Source organism: Macaca nemestrina, chromosome 4 (genome assembly GCF_043159975.1).
Source record: "Macaca nemestrina isolate mMacNem1 chromosome 4, mMacNem.hap1, whole genome shotgun sequence".
In the NCBI taxonomy this organism is placed as follows: domain Eukaryota; kingdom Metazoa; phylum Chordata; class Mammalia; order Primates; family Cercopithecidae; genus Macaca; species Macaca nemestrina.
The window spans coordinates 23,542,008-23,562,207 of NC_092128.1; the positions used below are offsets into that span (position 1 = coordinate 23,542,008).

Below are 20,200 nucleotides of genomic sequence, written 5' to 3' on the forward strand. Positions count from 1 at the left end.
TCAAGTATTACATACTTCAGGCATCCATTGGGGATCTTGGAATGTATTCCCCTTGGATAAGAGGGGACTTGTACTGAATAATTATAAATTACTGATCTCTGCCATAAATACAAAAATGTGAGTGTGTGTTGTGGGAGTGGCAGTCAGCGTGTATATGTTCATATCTGGTGTGGGTGAAGATCCCAAGGGGAGATCCAATCTAACAGGAATGGAAAAAAATACTCCATTAAAATGTGTATGTGATTAGATTTTTATATATTTATATAGATATAAACATGTAAATGAATAAAACAGTGAACACTGTCCTTTTATTTAAAATTAATTTATTAAAACCAGAGAGCAGCAGCTTAGGAAATACACCAGATTTATTAAAAATCTACTTTAATAGCCCAGCTGTCTTTCAAATTATCTGTGATAATCTAGTGTATCAATAGCAATCTGATGTATAAATAATAGTGTGTATACAAAGAAGTACTCTAATTCAGATTCTCTTCCAATTCAAATTAGTAGCTTTAGTCTGTATTTCTTGTACCTTATGAAAAACTTCTTTGTGCAGTATCTTTAGATTTTTCTAGTCATTACTAAACACTAAAAGCGATTTATTAGCAGTAAATATCAAAACATTGGGCTTTATTAAATAACAGTTTTCTTGAGAATGGTGACAAACAAATTTTAGAATAAAATTTTTTATTTTTAAATTTTATTTTTTAAATTTAATAGTATTATAGAATGTTGATTAGCATTTTATTTTATTCCTATTGTAGGTTATCACAGTTTTTTAAAAACTTTTAGGTTTGGGGGTACATGATAAGGTTTGTTGCATAGGTCAACACATGTCATATCACCCAGATATTAAGCCCGGGACCCAATAGTTATCTTGTCTGCTCCTCTCCCTCCTTCCACCCTCCCCACTTCCCCTCAAGTGGAGCCATGTTTGTCATTTCCTTTTTTGTGTTCATAAGTTTTTATCACGTAGATCCCATTTATAAGTGAGAATGTGCAGTATTTGGCTCTCTGTTCCTGCGTTAGTTTGCTAAGAATAATAGCCTCCCACTTCATCCATGTTCCCACAAAAAACATGATCTTGTTCTTTTTTATGGCTACATAGTATTCCATGGTGTATATGTACCACATTTTCTTTAATCTGTCATTGATGGGCATTTAGGTTGATTCCATGTGTTTGCTGTTGTGAATAGTGCTGCAGTGAACATTCGTGTGCATGTGACTTTATGGCAGAATGATTTATATTCCTCTGGGTATATACTCAGTAATGGGAATGCTGGTTTGAATGGTAGTTCTGCTTTCAGCTCTGAGGAATTGCCATACTGCTTTCCACAATGGTTGAACTAATTTACATTCCCACCCGCAATATAAGTGTTCCCTTTTCTTCGTAACCTTGCCAGCATCTGTGTTGACTTTTTAATGGCCATTCTGATTGGTGTGTGATGATAGCTCATTGTGGTTTTGATTTGCATTTCTCTAATGATCAATGATACTGAGGTTTTTTTTTTTTTTCATATGCTTGTTGGTGGCATGTATGTCTTCTTTGAGAAGTGTCTGTTCGTATCCTTTGCCCACTTTTTAATGAGATTGTTTGTTTTTCTCTTGTAATTTTTTTTTTGTTTCTTATAGATGCTGGATATTAGACCTTTGTCAGATGCATAGTTTACAAATATTTTCTCCCATTCTGTAGGTTGTCTGTTTGTTCTGTTGATAGTTTCTTTTGGTGTGCAGAAGCTCTGAAGTTTAATTAGATCCTGCTTGTCAATTTTTGCTTTTGTTGCAATTGCTTTTGGTGTCTTTGTCATGAAATCTTTGCCAGTTCCTACATCCAGGATGGTATTTGCCTGGGTTGTCTTCCAGGGTTTTATAGTTTTGGGTTTTACATTTAAATCTTTAATCCATCTTGAGTTAGTTTTTGTGTATGGTGTAAGGAAGCGGTCCAGCATTGTTTTACCCAACTTCAAACTATACTACAAGACTACAGTAACCAAAACAGCATGAAACTGGTACAAAAACAGGCACATAGACCAGTGGAACAGAATAGAGGGCCCAGAAATAAGGCTGCACATCTCCAGCCGTTTGTTCTTTGACAAAGCTGACAAAAACAAGTAATGGGGAAAAGATTGCCTAACCAATAAATGGTGCTGGGATAACTGGCTAGCCATATGCAGAAGATTGAGGGTTATCACATTATTCAATCCCTTTAAAATATGTCACTTAACTGCAAGAAGTTTAATGTAATCATTTTACATTTTTAGAGTTTTAGAATGGGGACGGATCTTAGAGGTTTATCTAATACAGTCTCTTCATTTTACTGACCGAAGCTCAGGTCTATAGAAACCTATGACTTGACCAACTTCTCAAAACTAGTTATTTTAAGAATCCAAGACTGTAACCTAGATCTGCTATACACACCTTATTTTCTAATGCTTTCTAATTTGAATCTACTTGAAATACAGAATGTGCTTAATATTTGCATGTTTAGAGGTCTTCATTAGTAAGAAAATCTTCAGAAGCAATGGACAAAAGTGTAAGGAAGTATTAGGAAGGAATTGAGTTTCCTATGAGAGGAAGGGTCTTTGTGACATGCGGTTGATAACTCTCCTCCAGTCTTTTATTATTTCATTCCTTTCATCTCTTTTTTCTCTTGGACCCCCCTACCCCCTTCTCTCTTAGAGTGCAGATGGGATGACTGAAAAGTGGACCTTTTAGAGTAGACCAGAATAAGGAGATTGGATCAAGGGATATGGGGGCAGAACTGGTGGGTTAATTACATTTTGTAACTTCCCAAGCTGGTTCTAATGTTCCAGCACAATTACTGGAAACCAAAGGAACTAAAAACATAGATTTTTTTTTTTAGAAGCACTCCACACTCCGCTGAAGTTGGTAATATTATAAAAGTTGTAGAATTCTCTGTTAGTCTTCCAACCTACACCTGTGAAGTCTACTTTTATGTTTTCTCTTTTAAACATTTTCCTTTTTTTTTTTTTTTTTTACCTTTTCTTTATCCTTCTGTTCAAACTTTGTTTGCTTCAAGTTATTTTTTTTTTTTTTTACAAGGGAATAGAAAATATAAAGTGAATATACTCTTTTTTTTTTTTTTTTTTGAGACGGAGTCTCGCTCTGTTGCCCAGGCTGGAGTGCAATGGCTGGATCTCAGCTCACTGCAAGCTCTGCCTCCCAGGTTTACGCCATTCTCCTGCCTCATCCTCCCGAGTAGCTGGGACTACAGGCGTCCGCCACCTCGCCCGGCTAGATTTTTGTATTTTTTAGTAGAGATGGGGTTTCACCGTGTTAGCCAGGATGGTCTTGATCTCCTGACCTCATGATCCGCCCGTCTCGGCCTCCCAAAGTGCTGGGATTACAGGCTTGAGCCACCGCGCCCGGCCAAAGTGAATATACTCTTAAGACAGATATTCTTTCTTTTGATAAATCTCTGGACTGTCGTGGTTCTTATCCTTGTTTAAAGAGAAGAGTTGCTGAAGTGGTTAAAAATATTTTACTGAAATTTCATCTTGGTAAAAAAAGACAAAGTTAATTTTTAATATTTTTATTATATTTGCTCTGCTTATTTCCTTTTTTAGTTTAATTTTATTTTTTTGGGACCGGATCTCGCTCTGTCGCACAGGCTGGAGTGCAGTGGTGCAATCTCAGCTCACTGCAGCTTCCACCTCCTGGGTTCAAGCAAGTCTCCCACCTTAGCCTCCTGAGTAGCTGGAATTACAGGGATGCGCCACCATGCCTGGCTAATGTTTGCGTTTTTAATAGAGACGGGGTTTTGCCATGTTGACCAGGCTGGTGTTGAACTCCTGACCTCAGGTAATCCACCTGCCTCGGCCTCCCAAAGTGTTGGGATTATAGGTGTGAGCCACTGCGCCCGGTCTCTGCTTGTTATTTCGAAAGTTTAATAGGTAAAGCAGGGACAGGCTGTGAACTGAGATAAGGACAATTAGATGATGATATTTATTCCTGTAGCTGTGAGTCATTATGTAGCCACAGTTGGGTATACAGGGCTTGTTAGGAGCAGCCTTTCAGGGAGTATCTTCTGAATATTTGATAAAAGTAGTTGATAAGTTATGAACATTAGCAAAACCACTTATTGTAATAAGCATCTTTAAAATTGCTCATTTCTTTTTTGTACACTAGGCTTCATATACATTTAAATTATAAATTTTGATTAGTCTGTGTAGGGGTGAGAATTAAAAGGAGATACGTGAAATTTATTTCTTAAATGTAGCTAAGAATCATTACACTAGACTTTTCAAAAAAATACAGTGACTGGCACACATCACCTAAAATTGTGGGGTAATTTTCTGCTTTCACAGATCTTTGTAGAATGTGATCTATACCAGGTGTTGGCAAACTATGGGCAAACTATGCCCTACAGACCCCATCCTATTCATGGACTGTTTTTTGTGAAGTCCATGAGCTAAAAATGGTTTTTACATTTTTACAGGTTTGTAAAAACAAAACAAAGAATATAGAACAGAGATCGTATGTGCCTACATAGCCTGAAATACCTACAATCTGGCCCTTGCAGAAAAAAATTTGTTGAATCCTGAAGGAAGCTCTACATGGTCACATAGAACCATTTCAGGCAATTCAGAATTACAGGCATAAGTTGCCTTATTGTGTACTGCTTTAATAAGTGCTTCATAGATACTGCATTTTTTTCAAATTGAAGGTTTGTGGCAACCCTGTGTCAAGCAAGTCTGTCAGTGGCATTTTTCAGCAGCATACACTCACTTCATGTTTTGGTGTCACATTTGGGTAATCTCACAATATTTAAAACTTTTTAGTGATTGTTATATCTGTCATGGTGATCTCTGGCCAGTGATCTTTGATGTTACTATTATAGCTGTTTTGAGATGCCAGGAACTGCACCTGTGTAAAATGACAAACTTAATTGATACATGTTGTGTGTGTTCTGACTGCTCTGCTGACTGGCTATTGCTGTTTCTCTCCCTCTGGGTCCTCCCTACTCCCTGAAACACAACAATATTGAAATTAGTTAATTTTCTAAGTGTTCAAATGAAGGAAAGAATCACACATCTCTCACTTTAAATCAAAAGCTAGAAATGATTAAGTTCAGTGAAGAAGGCATGTCAAAAGCCTCATGAGATAGGCCAAAAAGTAGGGCTTTTGCACCAAAAAATTAGCCAAGTTCTGAATGCAAAGGAAAACTTGAGGGAAATTGAAAGTGCTGCTCCAGTGAACACATGAATGATAAGAAAGCGAGACAGCCTTATTGTGGACATGGAGAAAGTCTGAGTCGTCTACTTAGAAGATGAAACCAGCCACATAGTTTTCTTAATACCACAGCCTAATCCAGAGCAAAGCTCTGACTCACATCCAGAGCGAGGCTCTAACTCTCTTCCATTGTATGAAAGCTGAGAGAAGTGAGAAAGCTACAGAAGTTTGAAGCTAACTGAGATTGGCTCATGATGTTTAAGGAAGAAAGTCATTTCCATAACATAAAAGTGCTAGGTGAAACAGCAAGTGCTGATGTAGAAACTGTAGTCATTTGTCTGGAAGATCTAGCTAAGATCATGGATGAAGATGGCCACACTAAACAGATTTTTCAGTGTAGATGAAACAGCCTTCTAGGACTTTGATTATTACAAAGGAGAAGTCAGTGCCTGGCTTCAAAGCTTCAAAGGGTAGGCTGACTCTTATTAGGGGTTAATGCAGCTGGAGACTTCAAGTTGAAGTCAGTGCTCATGGATTATTCTGAAAACCACAGGGCCTTTAGGAGTTATGCTAAATCTACCCTGCCTATGCTCTGTAAATGGAACAACCATTTTATATAAGGGACTTGAGCTTCCTCTGATTTTTGTATCCATAGAAGGTGGGGAGGTCCTGGAACAAGTCCTCCAAGGATACCGAGGGATGATTATATTTCATGTTGTATACCACAGCTTGTAAAAGTACATCCTTAGAATAGAGAGAAACCATTTGCCTAATAGTCAAAAGATTTCTTCAGGGAGAAGTATAAGAGAAAAAGATTTGAAAGCGGTCTAGGATTTAGACTTATGGTCAATTGTGAGATTTCCTTGTTGGTTTAGATCAGAGCAGAGGTTGGTAAACTGCGTCCCACTGACGAAATCCTTCCTGCTGCTTGTTTTTGTGAGTCATGAGAGAATGGTAGAAAGCCTCACTGACAGCATATCTGTTTACAGTGTGGTTTAGGGAATGTTAAGCCCACTGTTGAGACCTAGTGCTCAGAAAAAAAGATTCCTTTCAGGCTATCACTGTGCATTGCCCTGGTGACCTGAGAGCTTTGACGGAGATGTACAAGGAGATTAATGTTGTTTTCATGCCTGCTAACACAACATCTATTCTGCAGTCCATGGATCCAGGAGTAATTTTGAGTCTCACATAATCTTATTTAAGAAATATAATGTTCATAAGGCTATAGTTACTGTAGATAGTGATTCCTCCAGTGGATCTGGGCAAAATAAATTGAAAACCTTCTGGAAAGGATTCATCATTCTAGAAGCCATTAGTAACATCCCTGCTTGATGGGAGGAGGTCAAGATGTCAACATTAGCAGGGGTTTGGAAGAAGCTGATTTCATCTCTCATGGATGACTTTGAGAGGTTTAAGACTTCAGTGTGGGAAGTAACTGCAGATATGGTAGAAATAGCAAGATAACTGGAATTAGAAGTGGAGCCTGAAGATGTGACTGAATTGCCGCAATCTCGTGATAAAATTCGAACAGATAGAAGTTGGCTCTTAACAATGAGCAAAGAAAGTGATTTTTAGAGATGGAACCTTCTCCTGAAAACGCTATGAATATTGTTGAAATGACAACAAATGATTTAGAATATTTCATAAACTTATTTGACAAAGCAGTGCCAGGGTTCGAGAGGATTGCCTCGAATTTTGAAAGAGGTTCTGCTGTGGGTAAAATGCTGTCAAACAGTATTACATGCTACAGAGAAATCTTTCGTGAAAGTTTGGCAAACTTTATTGTTGTCTTTTTTTAAGAAATTGCTACAGCTGCTCCGTCTTTTGGCAACCACCACCCTGATCAGTCAGCAGCCATCAACATCAAGGCAATACCCTCCACGAGGAAAAAGACTGTGACTGTCTGAAGGCTCAGATGATCTTAGCATTTTTTAGCAGTATTTTTAAATTAGGGTGCATACATTGTTTTCTAGACATAATGCTGTTGCATATGCGATATACTACAGTATAAACATACCTTTAATATGCACCATGAAACCAAAAAATTTGTGTGACTTGCTTTATTGTGGTAATTGCAGGTGCCTGGAACTGAATCTACAGTATCTTCGAGGTATGTCTATATAGGTAAAATAATACAAATGAAGAAAATCAACACACATGGAGTGTTTGTTACAATGTTGTTTACAGTAGTAAAAACTTCGAAACAAATGTTTAGTAACAGGAGACTGGTTAAATAAATGATAGGACATCTGTGTAGTAGAATATAATATTCACTGAAAGTCATAACCTGTGATTTACACAAAGGAAAAATGTTGATTGCATTAAGAGTGGGGGAGACCCAAATTCCAGAACTGTATGCAGTAAGATCCTTTACAGAACACACACAAACACATGCACATACATATGCTCTTGATATCTGTAGAGTTACAGAAAGCTTTATATACTAGAGTATGGAGTCCTGGGCGACTTAGATATTTTTTCTAATTGTTGCTTTTATTTCATTGCTAATTTTTTTTTTTTTTTTTTGAGACGGAGTCTTGCTCTGTCTCCCGAGCTGGAGTGCAGTGGCCGGATCTCGGCTCACTGCAAGCTCTGCCTCCCGGGTTCACACCATTCTCCTGCCTCAGCCTCCCGAGTAGCTGGGACTACAGGCACCCGCCACCTCGCCCGGCTAGTTTTTTGTATTTTTTAGTAGAGACGGGGTTTCACCATGTTCGCCAGGATGGTCTCGATCTCCTGACCTCGTGATCCGCCCGTCTCGGCCTCCCAAAGTGCTGTGATTACAGGCTTGAGCCACCGCGCCCGGCCTATTGCTAATTATTTTACAATGAAGTTAAATAATTTACTTTTGGGTATGGAAAAGTTAATCTGAATAGAGTTTTAAGTCACAAAGAGAACAGGTATTTTATGTAAAATAGTATTAGAAGCCTGGAAACGCTATTGAAACTTACAAATTTTTGGAAAAATTAAAATAGAACTTATCTCAAAGTCCTAGTAATTTATTATTATTAAAGTTTAAACAGGCTAAGCATGTAATAATGACATTTCTGTTAGTCACCCAAAGGAAATAGTACTATTTTAAGGTATATCCCTTACAATGTGAGACATTGTGTATCATAGAGAACACTTCTTTCCACAAAAGCATGCATTGGTGTTACTTTCAGATACAGATTTTGACTTAGCCAGATCATAAAATTAAGCCTCAAATAACATTTCTTCCTTCCATTTCTCTTTACCTTTGTCTTCCCTTCCCTTCCCGTCCTTTCCTTTCACTGTGTATTACTGAAGTACAGTTAGATAATACTGACTTTTTACAAATGTATGCTCCCTGTTGTCGCCAACATCCAGTCTTCTTTCTCTTCTCTCTCTAGTATTTTGTGGGTTAATGTAAATGTGTTTCACATCTCATTAAATTTATTCCTTGATATTTGATGTTTTATTTGATGCTGTTTAAGTGTTATTACGATTTTACTTTGTTTCCATTGCATGTTGCTAGTATTTCGAAATACAGTGGATTTTTGTATATTGGTTTTATAGCCAGTGATCCTGCTAAATTAGTAGTTATAGTAGTTTTCTGTTATTTTGGGGTTTCTATGTACAAAATCATGTAATCTGCAAATAAAGACTAGTTTTACTTCTTTTCCCATCTTACACAGTAGTCCTCCCTTATCTATGGGTGATACGTTCTAAGACCCCCAGCGATTGCCTGAAACCGCAGATAGTACTGAACCCTGTGTATACAGTTGGCCTTGTGTATCTGTGGATTCATCCAGCCATGGATGGACAATTTTCGGGGCTGGGGCGGAGACAATAAAAAAATACAAATAAAAAACTCTGTTACAGTAACTGTTTATATAGCATTTACTGAGTATTATAAGTAATCTAGAGATGATTTAAGATAAATGGGAGGATTGCGTATGTTATGTGCAAATAGTAAATCATTTTATATAAGGGACTTGAGCTTCCTCTGATTTTTGTATCCATAGAAGGTGGGGAGGTCCTGGAACAAGTCCTCCAAGGATACTGACGGGTGATTATATTTCATATTATATACCACAGCTTGTACAAGTACATCCTTAGAATAGAGAGAAACTGTTTGCCCAATATGTAGTCAAAAGATTTCTTCAGGAAGAAGTATAAGAGAAAAAGATTGGAAAGAGGTCTAGGATTTAGACTTACGGTCAGTTATGAGGTTTCCTTGTTGGTTTAGACCAGAGCAGAGATTGGTAAACTGCATCCCACTGCAGAAATCCTTCCTGTTGTTTGTTTTTGTGAGGCATGAGAGAATGGTAGAAAAAATAATTTTAAAAAATCAGTATTTTGTAATATGAGAAAATTAAGTGAAATTCAGTTTTCAATGTCCATAGATAGTTTCATTGGAATACAGCCATGCTTACTCATTTGTGTATAGCCTGTGACTGCCTTTGCATTTAAGCAGTAGAGTTGAGTAATTTTAACAGTTTGAATGGCCAGTAAAGCATAAGATATTTACTGTTTCGCCCTTCCACAAAAATGTTTCCTAATCTCTAGATTCTCTTCTGTTTTCGTCAATGTTACATTTTTAAATGGGGGTTTTACTTTCTAAGATGGCAGTGGTGTAAGTGAGTTTCCATCCCACAGTTCAGTAAACAGAATATCCTGTTCTCAGATATTACACACTTATATGTTTTAGTCTTTTTTTTTTTGTTTTTTTGAGACAGTCTTGCTCTGTTGCCCAGGCTGGAATGCAGTGGCACAATCTTGGCTCACTGCAACCTCCACCTCACAGGTTCACCTTGTGCCTCCGCCTCCCAAATAGTTGAGACTACAGGCATGCACCACCACGCCCAGCTGATTTTTTATTTTTAGTAGAGATGGGGTTTCACCATGTTGGCCAGGCTGTTCTTGAGCTCCTGGCCTCAAGTGATCTGCCCGCCTCAGCCTCGCAAAATGCTAGGATTATAGGCCTGAGCCACAGTGCCTGGCCTTAGTCTTTTTTTTTTAAACCTATGGGCTTAAATTTCCTGAAGTCATTTAAAGTATATATTTATTTAAATAGACCATTTTGGTTGCAAAATAAATAAATTCCTTTGTCCATAGTTGGATGCTAGACTTTTATTTTGAAATTGTTTTTAAAATGTGTATAGAATATATTTATGTGCAATTTCAAGATGAGTAAAACTAGCACCCATATATGTATTGACCATTATTTTCTATATTCAAAGCACAGCCTTTCAGTTGGTTGAATTGGTTGGCATTGCTATGTGAATTTAAAGCTTTTTTTCCCCCACATAGCTTTTTTTTAGGAGAACAGGATTTTGCTCTCTTCCCCAGGCTGGAGTGCAGTGGTATGATCCTAGGTCACTGCAGCCTTGAAATCCTTGGCTCAAGTGATCATCCCACCTCAGCCTCCCAGGTAGCTGGGACTACAGACACACACCACTCACCTGGCTATTATTTCTTTCTCTTCCTGTCCTGTGCTGTCCTTTTTTCACATGGGGCCTTGCTTTGTAGTCCAGGCTGGTCTCCTGGCTTCATGTAATCCTCCTGCCTCAGCCTCTCAAAGTGCTGGGATTACGAGTATGAGCCACTGTGGCTGACCAGTTTGTTTTCCACAATTGTAGTGGACCTAGTGTTGTGTATCAGTGGTCCTTTATGTTTATAGAATGTTTTGTTTTGTTTTATTTTATTTTATTTTATTTTGAGACATTGTCACTCTGTCACACAGGCTGGAGTGAAGTGGCATGATCTCGGCTCACTAAAACCTCCTCTTCCCCGGATCAAGTGATTCTTATGCCTCAGCACCCTGGGACTACAGGCACATGCCACCACACCCAGCTCATTATTGGACTTTTTGTAGAGATTGGAGTTTCACCACGTTGCCCAGGCTGGTCTCAAGCTCCTTTTTATTTTTACTTATTTACTTTTTTTATTTTTCTTTGAGACAGGCTTTTACTCCTGTCACTCAGGCTGGAGTGCATGATCTTGGCTCACTGCAATCTCTACTTCCCAGGCTCAAGTGATTCTCCTGCCTCAGCCTCCTGAGTAGCTGGGACTACAGGTGCACAGCACCGTGCCTGGCTAATTTTTTAAAAATTTATTTGTTTGTTTTTTATTTTTATAGAGATAGGGTTTCACCATATTGCCCAGGCTGGTCTTGAAATCCTGAGCTCAAGCGATCCACCTGCCTTGGCCTCCCAAAGTGCTGGGATTACAGGCTTGAGTTGCTGTACCTGGCCTTGTTTTATTCTTGAAAACATTCTGACACATACGTTCTCTGTGAGATTTCTATGGTAATAGTAATTTGGTTAACATTTTCTATTGGAAACAGGAATGAACTAGTTGTATGTGGACCAGAGGACACTTGACTGTACTATTTTAGTTTTATGGTGTAAAACGGTTACCATTCTAGGCTTTACTGAGTCATAATAGAAGTGAGGCACACATGGAGATTAGGGAGGAACAAGCATTAAAACATTAAATTTTTTCTTCCTTTTAAAGAAGAATTAATAGCCATATTTCTGTATTTTAGGCCCCTTAAAAGTATTTGTTATTTAATTTTATCCCAGATGGCTGCATGGTAGCATATCTAGAAATCAAATATATATATGTATTTTTTTATAGAGATAGAGTTTTACCATATTGCCTAGACTGGTCTTGAACTCCTGAGCTCAAGCGATCCACTGGCCATGGCCTCCAAAGTGCTGAGATTACAGGCATGAGCTGCTGTATCAGCATATATATATATGTGTATATATATTTGTATCTATATATGTTATATATTTATATATGTTATATATTATATATAATATATATAAAAAACAATTCCAGGAAAATACTCATACATAAGGTTGTTTTACTTTTGTTTAAATTTTCAAAAATCGTTTTCTTTCATTTAAAAATCATTATTTACCCAGATACTTGTTATCTGCACTCCTTTATGAATTCTGTCTTACTGTACCCTTCCTCCATGTCCCCTTATGCCCTACCTAGACCCAAACACCGAAACGGTGGACTTCCATATGAATCACTGCTTTCCATGAAGTGGAAGTACAGAAGTGGTGACAGGATGTTCCTGAATGAAGTTTGAGACAGGTACACTGAGAGGGAGCTCTTGGTGGGCAAGGAACATAAGATTAGCAGCATGCCACCTGGGGTTAGAATTTAGGAGGTGGTAGAATCTAAGTGACTAGATGACAGTTTGGCTAAAGAAGTGGTTGCATTTAACCAGGCTAATAAACGTGAGCTTATAAAAAACATTGACTGACTAAGACTGAGTCTCGCACTTCATTTTCAGTTTAGTGTTTCTCCTTGGATTAATTTTTTCTGTTTTATCCGTTACTAGTGTTGTACTGTAAACTGATGTACAGAAGTATCTCTAAAAAGACTCATTTATGAGTCCAGACAGACTAGAAGGGTTTTAAGCTTGTAATACCTGGATCCTTTTGTTTTAATTAGGTTTCTGGATAAGTCCTTACAAACTTTAAAGGTGTTATACCCTATCAGATACTTTTTCCCCCAAATAAAACTGTTTTTTTTTTCAGTTGAAAATAAAATTGATATAGGCAATTCCTTTTCTTGACAACCTTCACAAGTGTGGTAGAGAATTATTTAGGACACTAATTAGTCTCAGCTTTGATTTTTGTGCAGATTTGATTTTACCTATTAATAACACTTTCATCAGGTGTAGCCTTTAATTTCATAAACTCCTAGCCTCCTCCTGAGAGAGCATTAAATTAATAGGAAACATACTGATGCTAATCTCTAATTATACATTCAGAAGTTTTTCATCTCATCAATCACTCTATTGTCCCTTTTTGTTGTCCGTTATACTTAAAATTTCAACTAATTTAATATAGTTTTTCTCATTATAAATGTTCATTTCTAAAGATTGGAAAATAAAGAAAACAAACTACCTCTAGCCCTCTACTCAGTGACAGACACTCTATTTTCTTTTCTTTTTCTTTTTTTGAGATGGAGTTTCGCTCTTGTTGCCCAGGCTGGAGTGCAGTGGTACGATCTCAGCTCACTGCAACCTCTGCCTCCCAGGTTCAAGCAGTTCTCCTGCCTCAGCCTCCTGAGTAGCTGGGATTACAAGTGCATGCCACCACACCCGGCTAATTTTTGTATTTTTAGTAGAAACAGGGTTTTGCCATGTTGGCCAGGCTGGTCTCGATATCCTGACCTCAGGTGATCCACCTGCCTTGGCCTCCCAAAGTGCTGGGACAAGCATGAGCCACCATGCCTGTCCCTATTTTCTTATATGTCCTTTGATATACTCTTTTATTACTATTCCTCTTTTAGAGACAGGTTCTCACTCTGTCACCCAGGCTAGGGTGTAGTGACATGATCATAGCTCACTGCAGCCTTGAACTCCTGGTCTCAAGCGATCCTTCTGCCTCAGCCTCCACAGTAGCTGGCACTACAGGTGTTCTCCACCATGCCCAGCTATTTTTTGTACTAATAGGGTCTTGCTATGTTGCCCAGGCTGGTCTTGAACTCCTAGCCTCAGGTGATCCTCCGTCCTCAGCCTCCCAAAGTGCTGGGATTACAGCTGCAAGCCACTGCACCCAGCCTGAATCACTCTTTTATGCGTCTCTCTGCGATACTCTATGTACAGTTTTGGGAGCATATAATACTTGCATATGTCTATGGTACAGTGTTGAATAAAATAGGCACAGTCTTTGCACTTAAAGGATTAAAAGTCTAATACTCTTTAAAAACTTATCTTTTAAAAATTAATTGCTATTATAGAAGAAATACGTGAATAGTCTTTTTGCAAAAACACATAGATAAGGTTCAGGTTTCTGATTGCTCCCATTCCCTTCTTTATTTTCCTAACGGTAATCACTATTATCAGTTTATATGTCATTTTTCCCCCTAAGGTTTTGCTTATCCTGTACGTATGTAGAGAATATGTATGACTTCTTTTTTAGTGTAAAAACAGTTGGCTGGGTGTGGTAGCTCATGCCTGTAATTCCAGCACTTTAAGGTGGTCAAGGCAGGCAGATCACTTGAGTCCAGGAGTTCGAGACCAGCCTGTCTATCATGACGAAACCCTGTTTCTATTAAATATACAAAAATTAGCCAGGTGTGGTGGTGCATCCCAGCTACTAGGGAATCTGAGGGATGAAAATCGCTTGAATCTGGGAGGTAGAGGTTGCAATGAGCCAAGATCACACCATGCATTCCAGCCTGGGGTACAGAATGAGATTGTCTCAAACAAACGAACAAGACAAAACAAAACACAGCTGTTATACAGTACCTACAATTAGTTTTCTTTTCATTCAGTATGTTAGTATGTCCAGATTTAGTTCTTTAAACTGCTTTATTTCATTTTATTGGTATACAGTAACTTAGCCTTTCCTATTGATAGACATTGGGAGTCCCAATTTTTTGCTATTGCAAAACATTCCTGCAATTGCTTGTACTCATACAGATGTGCAACTGTTTCTCTAAGGCAGTCATACAGAGGTGGGGTTAGTAGATCATAGAGGATTTGTGATTACCCTTGAAATTTTACCATTCATGTTACTCTTTTTTTACCTTCTTTTTTTGGAGGGTCTTATTTTTCTTTTTGAGTCAGTCTCACTTTGTCACCCAGGCTGGAGTGCAGTGGCGTGATCTTAGCTCACTGCAACCTCTGCCTCCTGGGTTCAAGTTATTCTTATGCCTCGACCTCCCAACCATTCATGTTACTCTTTTTTTTTTTTTTTTTTGAGAGGGAGTCTCGCTCTGTCGCCCAGGCTGGAGTGCAGTGGCCCGATCTCCGCTCACTGCAAGCTCCGCCTCCTGGGTTCCCGCCATTCTCCTGCCTCAGCCTCCCGAGTAGCTGGGACTACAGGTGCCCCCCACCACACCTGGCTAATTTTTTGTATTTTTAGTAGAGACGGGGTTTCACCCAGTTAGCCAGGATGGTCTCGATCTCCTGACCTCGTGATCAGCCTGCCTTGGCCTCCCAAAGTGCTGGGATTACAGGCGTGAGCCACTGCGCCCGGCCTCATGTTACTCTTAAAGTTGGACCTTAGAGCAGTTTATCTTATGTCACTCCCCTCCTAACAGACATTTTATCCTTTTTAAATCTAACAAATTAGACATTGTTGTTATTTTATAGAGAAATGTGTGATTCAGTTTACCCACATTTTTATCACATCTTTCTTTACCATCCCTTCAATTTCTGACTGTGGCTGGGCACAGTGGCTCACGCCTGTAATCACAGCACTTTAGGAGGCTGAGTCAGGCGGATCACTTGAGGCCAGGAGTTTGAGAACAGCCTGTTCAACATGGTGAAACCCCGTCTCTACCAAAAATACAAAAATTAGCCAGGTGTGGTGGTGTGTACCTGTAATCCCAGCTACTTGGGAGGCTGAGGCAGGAGAATCCCTTGAACCCAGGAGGCGGAGGTTGCAGTGAGCCGAGATCGTGCCACTGCACGCCAGCCTGGGCGAAAAGAGTGAGACCCTTCCACAAACAAACAAACAGAAAAAAACAATTTCTGACTGTCCTCCTGGATCATTTTCCTCCTTCTTAAAAAACATCTTCAGAAGTTTCATTAGTGGAAGCCTTTTACTGGTAAATTGCCTGTTTTTGTTTATTTAATTTTTAATTTAGCCTCATTTCTCTTTTTGAGTCAGGGTCTTACTATGTTGCCCAGGCTGGCCTTGAACTCCTGGGCTTAAGTGATTCTTCTGCCTCAGTTTCCCAAGTAGCTGAGATTGCACGTGTTGGCCACTGTGCCTATTTTTAGCTGTTTATCATGAAAGTTTTTAAGCATACATGAAAGTAGAACAAATATTATGATGAAATCCAGTATTTCCATTCCTCAGTTTCCTGTTATTGATATTTTATCATTTGATGTTTAAAGAGGGGTCTCTTTACTTCTCTGTGTCTCCTTTCCTGCTGGAATATCCTATCATGAAGTCTGTAAATACTTCAGAATGTGTCTCCTAGAGAAGAGGTTAAAAAAAAAAACCCACAATATTCTCATTCCTAATGAAATTAGCAGTAATTCCTTAACATCGTCTAACACCTAGTCCACATCAAAGTCTTTTCAGTTGTCTTTGAAATGTCTTTTTATAATTTTACTCTCATTTTTCAGGGTTGTTATTTCCTAGGTGCACTCAGTTGTAGGTTGACAGTAATTTTCTCTTCATATCTTGAAGATACATCACTGCCTTCTGGCTTCCTTGCTGTTACTTGCTGTTACTCTAATGATCATTCCATTGGGTGAAGGGTTCTTTCTTTATGGCTTCTTTTATGGTTCTTGTTGCCTAGTGTTCTGCAGTTTTACCACTTTGTGTCTGGATGTGGGCTTATTGATCCCACTTGGGTATGTTGTACTTTCGGGGTCTAGGGATTACTTTTAACCAATTCTTGGAAGTTTGCAGCTAGTATCTCTTTCTTTTAAAACTTTGAAAAAGGAAATATACATATATTCAGAAACATGTAAAACATGTACATTTTCATTATAAAGTGGATATCTTTGTAGACTCTTCCGAGGTCAAAAGCAGAATATTTCACGTACCTCAGAATCCTCCTCCTCCCATATACCTCTTGCCATTTGAAATCCTCTCCCTTTCCTTAGAGGCACTCACTATCATGACTTTTATTACCTTTATGTGCATCCCTAAAATATAGTTTCCTTTGTTGAAATTTACATGACCAGCATCGTATACTTTGTCTTGCTGTTTTTGCTCAAATTATGTTTGTGAGATTCATCTGTGTTGTTACCTGTAGTTCTTCATTTTTATACAGTCGTTATTACTTAAGATAGTTTTTCTTTCCCTTTTCCTCTCTCTCCTGTCCGTTTACTACTCCCATTCATGTGCTTAATGATGTTTCATATTTGTCTGAGGCTTTGTATTTTTTTCACTCTTTTTTTTTCCTCTCTATTCTTTGGATTGCATCATCTCTATCAGTCTGTCTTCAAGTTTGCCAGTTCTTTTTTCTGCCAGTTCAAATGTACTTTTGAGCTCCTCTAGTGATTTTTTCTACTGAGTGTTCAACTCCAGAATTTCCGTTTGGTTCTTTTTAATAATGTCTCTTTATCGATATTGTCTATTTGTTGTGATACTGTCATTATACCTTCCTTCTGCAGTTATGGTATCCTTTAGTTCTTTTGACATATTTATAATGGCTTTTTGAAGTCGGTTAAATTCATCCTCTGGTTGCTCTTGCAGGTAGTGGCTTTTGCCTTTATTTTTCTCTGGTATATGGGTTATACTTTCCTGTTTCTTTGCTTCTTTCTTTTTTTTTTTTTTTTTTTTTTTGAGATGGAATTGCTCTGTCTCCTGGGTTCAAGGAGTTCTCCTGCCTCAGCCTCCCTAGTAGCTGGGATTACAGGCGCAAGCCACCACGCCTGGCTAATTTTTTGTATTTTTGGTAGAGATGGAGTTTGACCATGTTTACCACGTTGTTCTCGAACTCCTGACCTCGTGATCCGCTCACCTCAGCCTCCCAAAGTGCTGGGATTACAGGCGTGAGCCACTGTGCTCAGCACTTTCCTATTTCTTTACATGGCTTGTAATTTTATGTTGGAAACTGAACATCTTGTATAACATTGCAACAACTCTTGGTACTGATCTTTCAACCCCCTGCTCGTTTCCAGGGCTTGTTACAATTATTTGCTCATTTGTTTAGTGACTTCTCTTTCCCTATTTTAGTGACTTCTGTTTCCCCCTTGCAGTGTTTAAGCCTGTGGTGTTGCTCCTTAGGGGCACGGACTTGTGTATGCCCTCATGGCACCTGGCAGTGTTGGGCTGACAGTGTTTGGCAGAGCTTTCTTCTGTTTCTTTTTCTGACCACACCCAGCTTTTTATCTCCACTGATTTCTGGCTGCTCTGCTGTCTTTAACAATACCCTAGGACATAAATTGCTTCTTAGCCAGATCCAAACAACTCTTGAAGTCATTGCACATACGATTTGTTCAGACCGGGGGGGTGCATCCCAGCTGTCTTATTCCCTGGTTCTCACCTGCAAACTAGCTGACCTACAGTTTAGCCTGTAGTTTGAATCTCTTCCAAAATGCCTTTCACTCAACCTTGTGTTTGATATTGCCTTTAGGCTTGAACATCACACTCTTGCACATGAAGTCACTTCCTTTGGGAAAAGATTCTCAGCTATCTCTGGGAACATGTTAAATTATATGAGATACTTTGTATGCTGCTTTTGATTTAAATCTTAGAAAAGTAAAATACACATATTTTACTACATAAATAGCAAAGCGATAGAGAGGTAAACAGTCCTACATAGTTGATTTTTCTGTATAACGGCAGTTTAACCTTTAATGAGAGAGGCTTTTAAAAGTTGTTAGTTAGGTAGATAGATTTCTGAAACATAAGTAAGCTTTTCTTGCTTCCTAAAGGTAATACAGTCCTGAGTTCTATAGTATATGAATATTCATGGTAGATATATGCTGGTACTTTGGCACCTAATTTAAAAGGGGAAATTAAGTATTAGTGCTGATATTTAAACTTTTTCACTTAGCACACTGTTGATAGCTACTGTTTAGTCTGTTTTCTGTCTTTGTGTAGTTCATGCAAATAACATGCTTTGTGAAATGTATCTAACAGAAACAATGGACAACTTAAAGTGCTGTTTCTTATTTTCGAAGGTTGTCATTTACAACAGACATGTAACAAATAATTTATTCTTTTACGTATTCATCAAATGTGTGAATGCTTAGTATTTACTGGAAGCCATGTTGTAGCTGTGTGGTATACTGTCATAAATGTGATGCACCAGGTAATTTCTGCCCTCCTAAAGTTTCCATTCTAGTGGGAACAGACTAATTAGAAAAAATATATAGTTTATAATTTTATGTATATATTGCATGTATGTTTTTTTTTTTTTCTTTGAGACAGAGTCTCGCTCTGTCGCCCAAGCCGGAGTGCAGTGGTGCAATCTTGGCTCACTGCAACCTCCGCCTCCCAGGTTCACGCCATTCTCCTGCCTCAGCCTCCTGTGTAGCTGGGACTACAGGCGCCTGCCACCACGCTCGGCTAATTTTTTTTTTGTTTTGTATTTTTTAGTAGAGACGGGATTTCACTGTGTTGGCCAGGATGGTCTCGATCTCCTGACCTCGTGATCTACCCGCCTCAGCCTCCCAAAGTGCTGGGATTACAGGCGTGAGCCACCGCACCCAGCCATATTTTTCTTTTTTTGACTTTTTTATTGTGGCAAAATATATGGAACATAAACATTTACCATTTTAACCATTTTCAAATGTGCAGTTCAGTGGCATTAAGTACATTCACTTTGCTGTATAACCATCACCACTGTCTGTTTCCAGAAATTTTTTCATCATCTCAAACGGAAACTCTGTACAATTAAGTAATAACTCCCCATTCTTCTCCCCCAGCCCCCTAGTAACCTTGATTCCACTTTCTGTATCTTTGAATTTGTCTATTCTAGATACCTCATAAAAGTGAGATCAGGCTGGTCATGGTGGCTCATGCCTGTAATCTCAGCACTTTGGGAGCCCGAGGTGGGAGGATCACTTGAGCTCAGAGTGCAAGACCAGCCTTTGCAACGCAGGGAGACCCCATCTATACAGATATTTAAAAAATTAGCCGGGTGTGGTGGCACACGCCTGTGGTTCCAGCTACTCAGGTGGCTGGGGTGGGAGGATTTGCTTTATAAAGCCCAGAAGTTTGAGGCGAGGCTGCAGTGAGCTATGATCCCACCACTCACTGCACTGTAGCTTGGGTGACAGAGTGAGACCCTGTCTCAAAAACTAGAAACCAAAAGTGAAAACATAAAATATTTGTCTTCTTGTTACTGGCTTATTTCACTTAAAGCATAGTGTTTTCAGGGTTCATTTATGTTGTAGCATGTATCAGAATTTGATTCCTTTTATGACTGAATATATTCTAATATTCCATGGTATGGAGATACCACATTTTGTGTATCCCTCCATTGATGGACACTTGGATTACTTCCCATTTTTTGGCTATTGTCAAGAATACTGTTAGGAACACTGGTGCACAAGTATCTGTTCAAGTCCTTTCAGTTCTTTTAGTATACACCT

General features: G+C 38.7%; 1 protein-coding gene across 7 annotated transcripts in view; it reads left to right on the forward strand.

The window, feature by feature from the left end:
• Positions 1 to 20,200, forward strand: part of LOC105471332 (CCR4-NOT transcription complex subunit 4) — a 143,307-nt gene that overhangs the window by 41,236 nt on the left and 81,871 nt on the right. The window contains exon 2 of one of the 7 annotated variants that reach the window (XM_011723772.3): positions 12,166 to 12,267. The exons of the other annotated variants lie outside the window; for them this stretch is intronic. The gene's annotated coding sequence lies outside the window, so the exon portion shown is untranslated. The remainder of the gene's footprint in view (positions 1 to 12,165; positions 12,268 to 20,200) is intronic. 7 annotated transcript variants of the gene reach the window in all.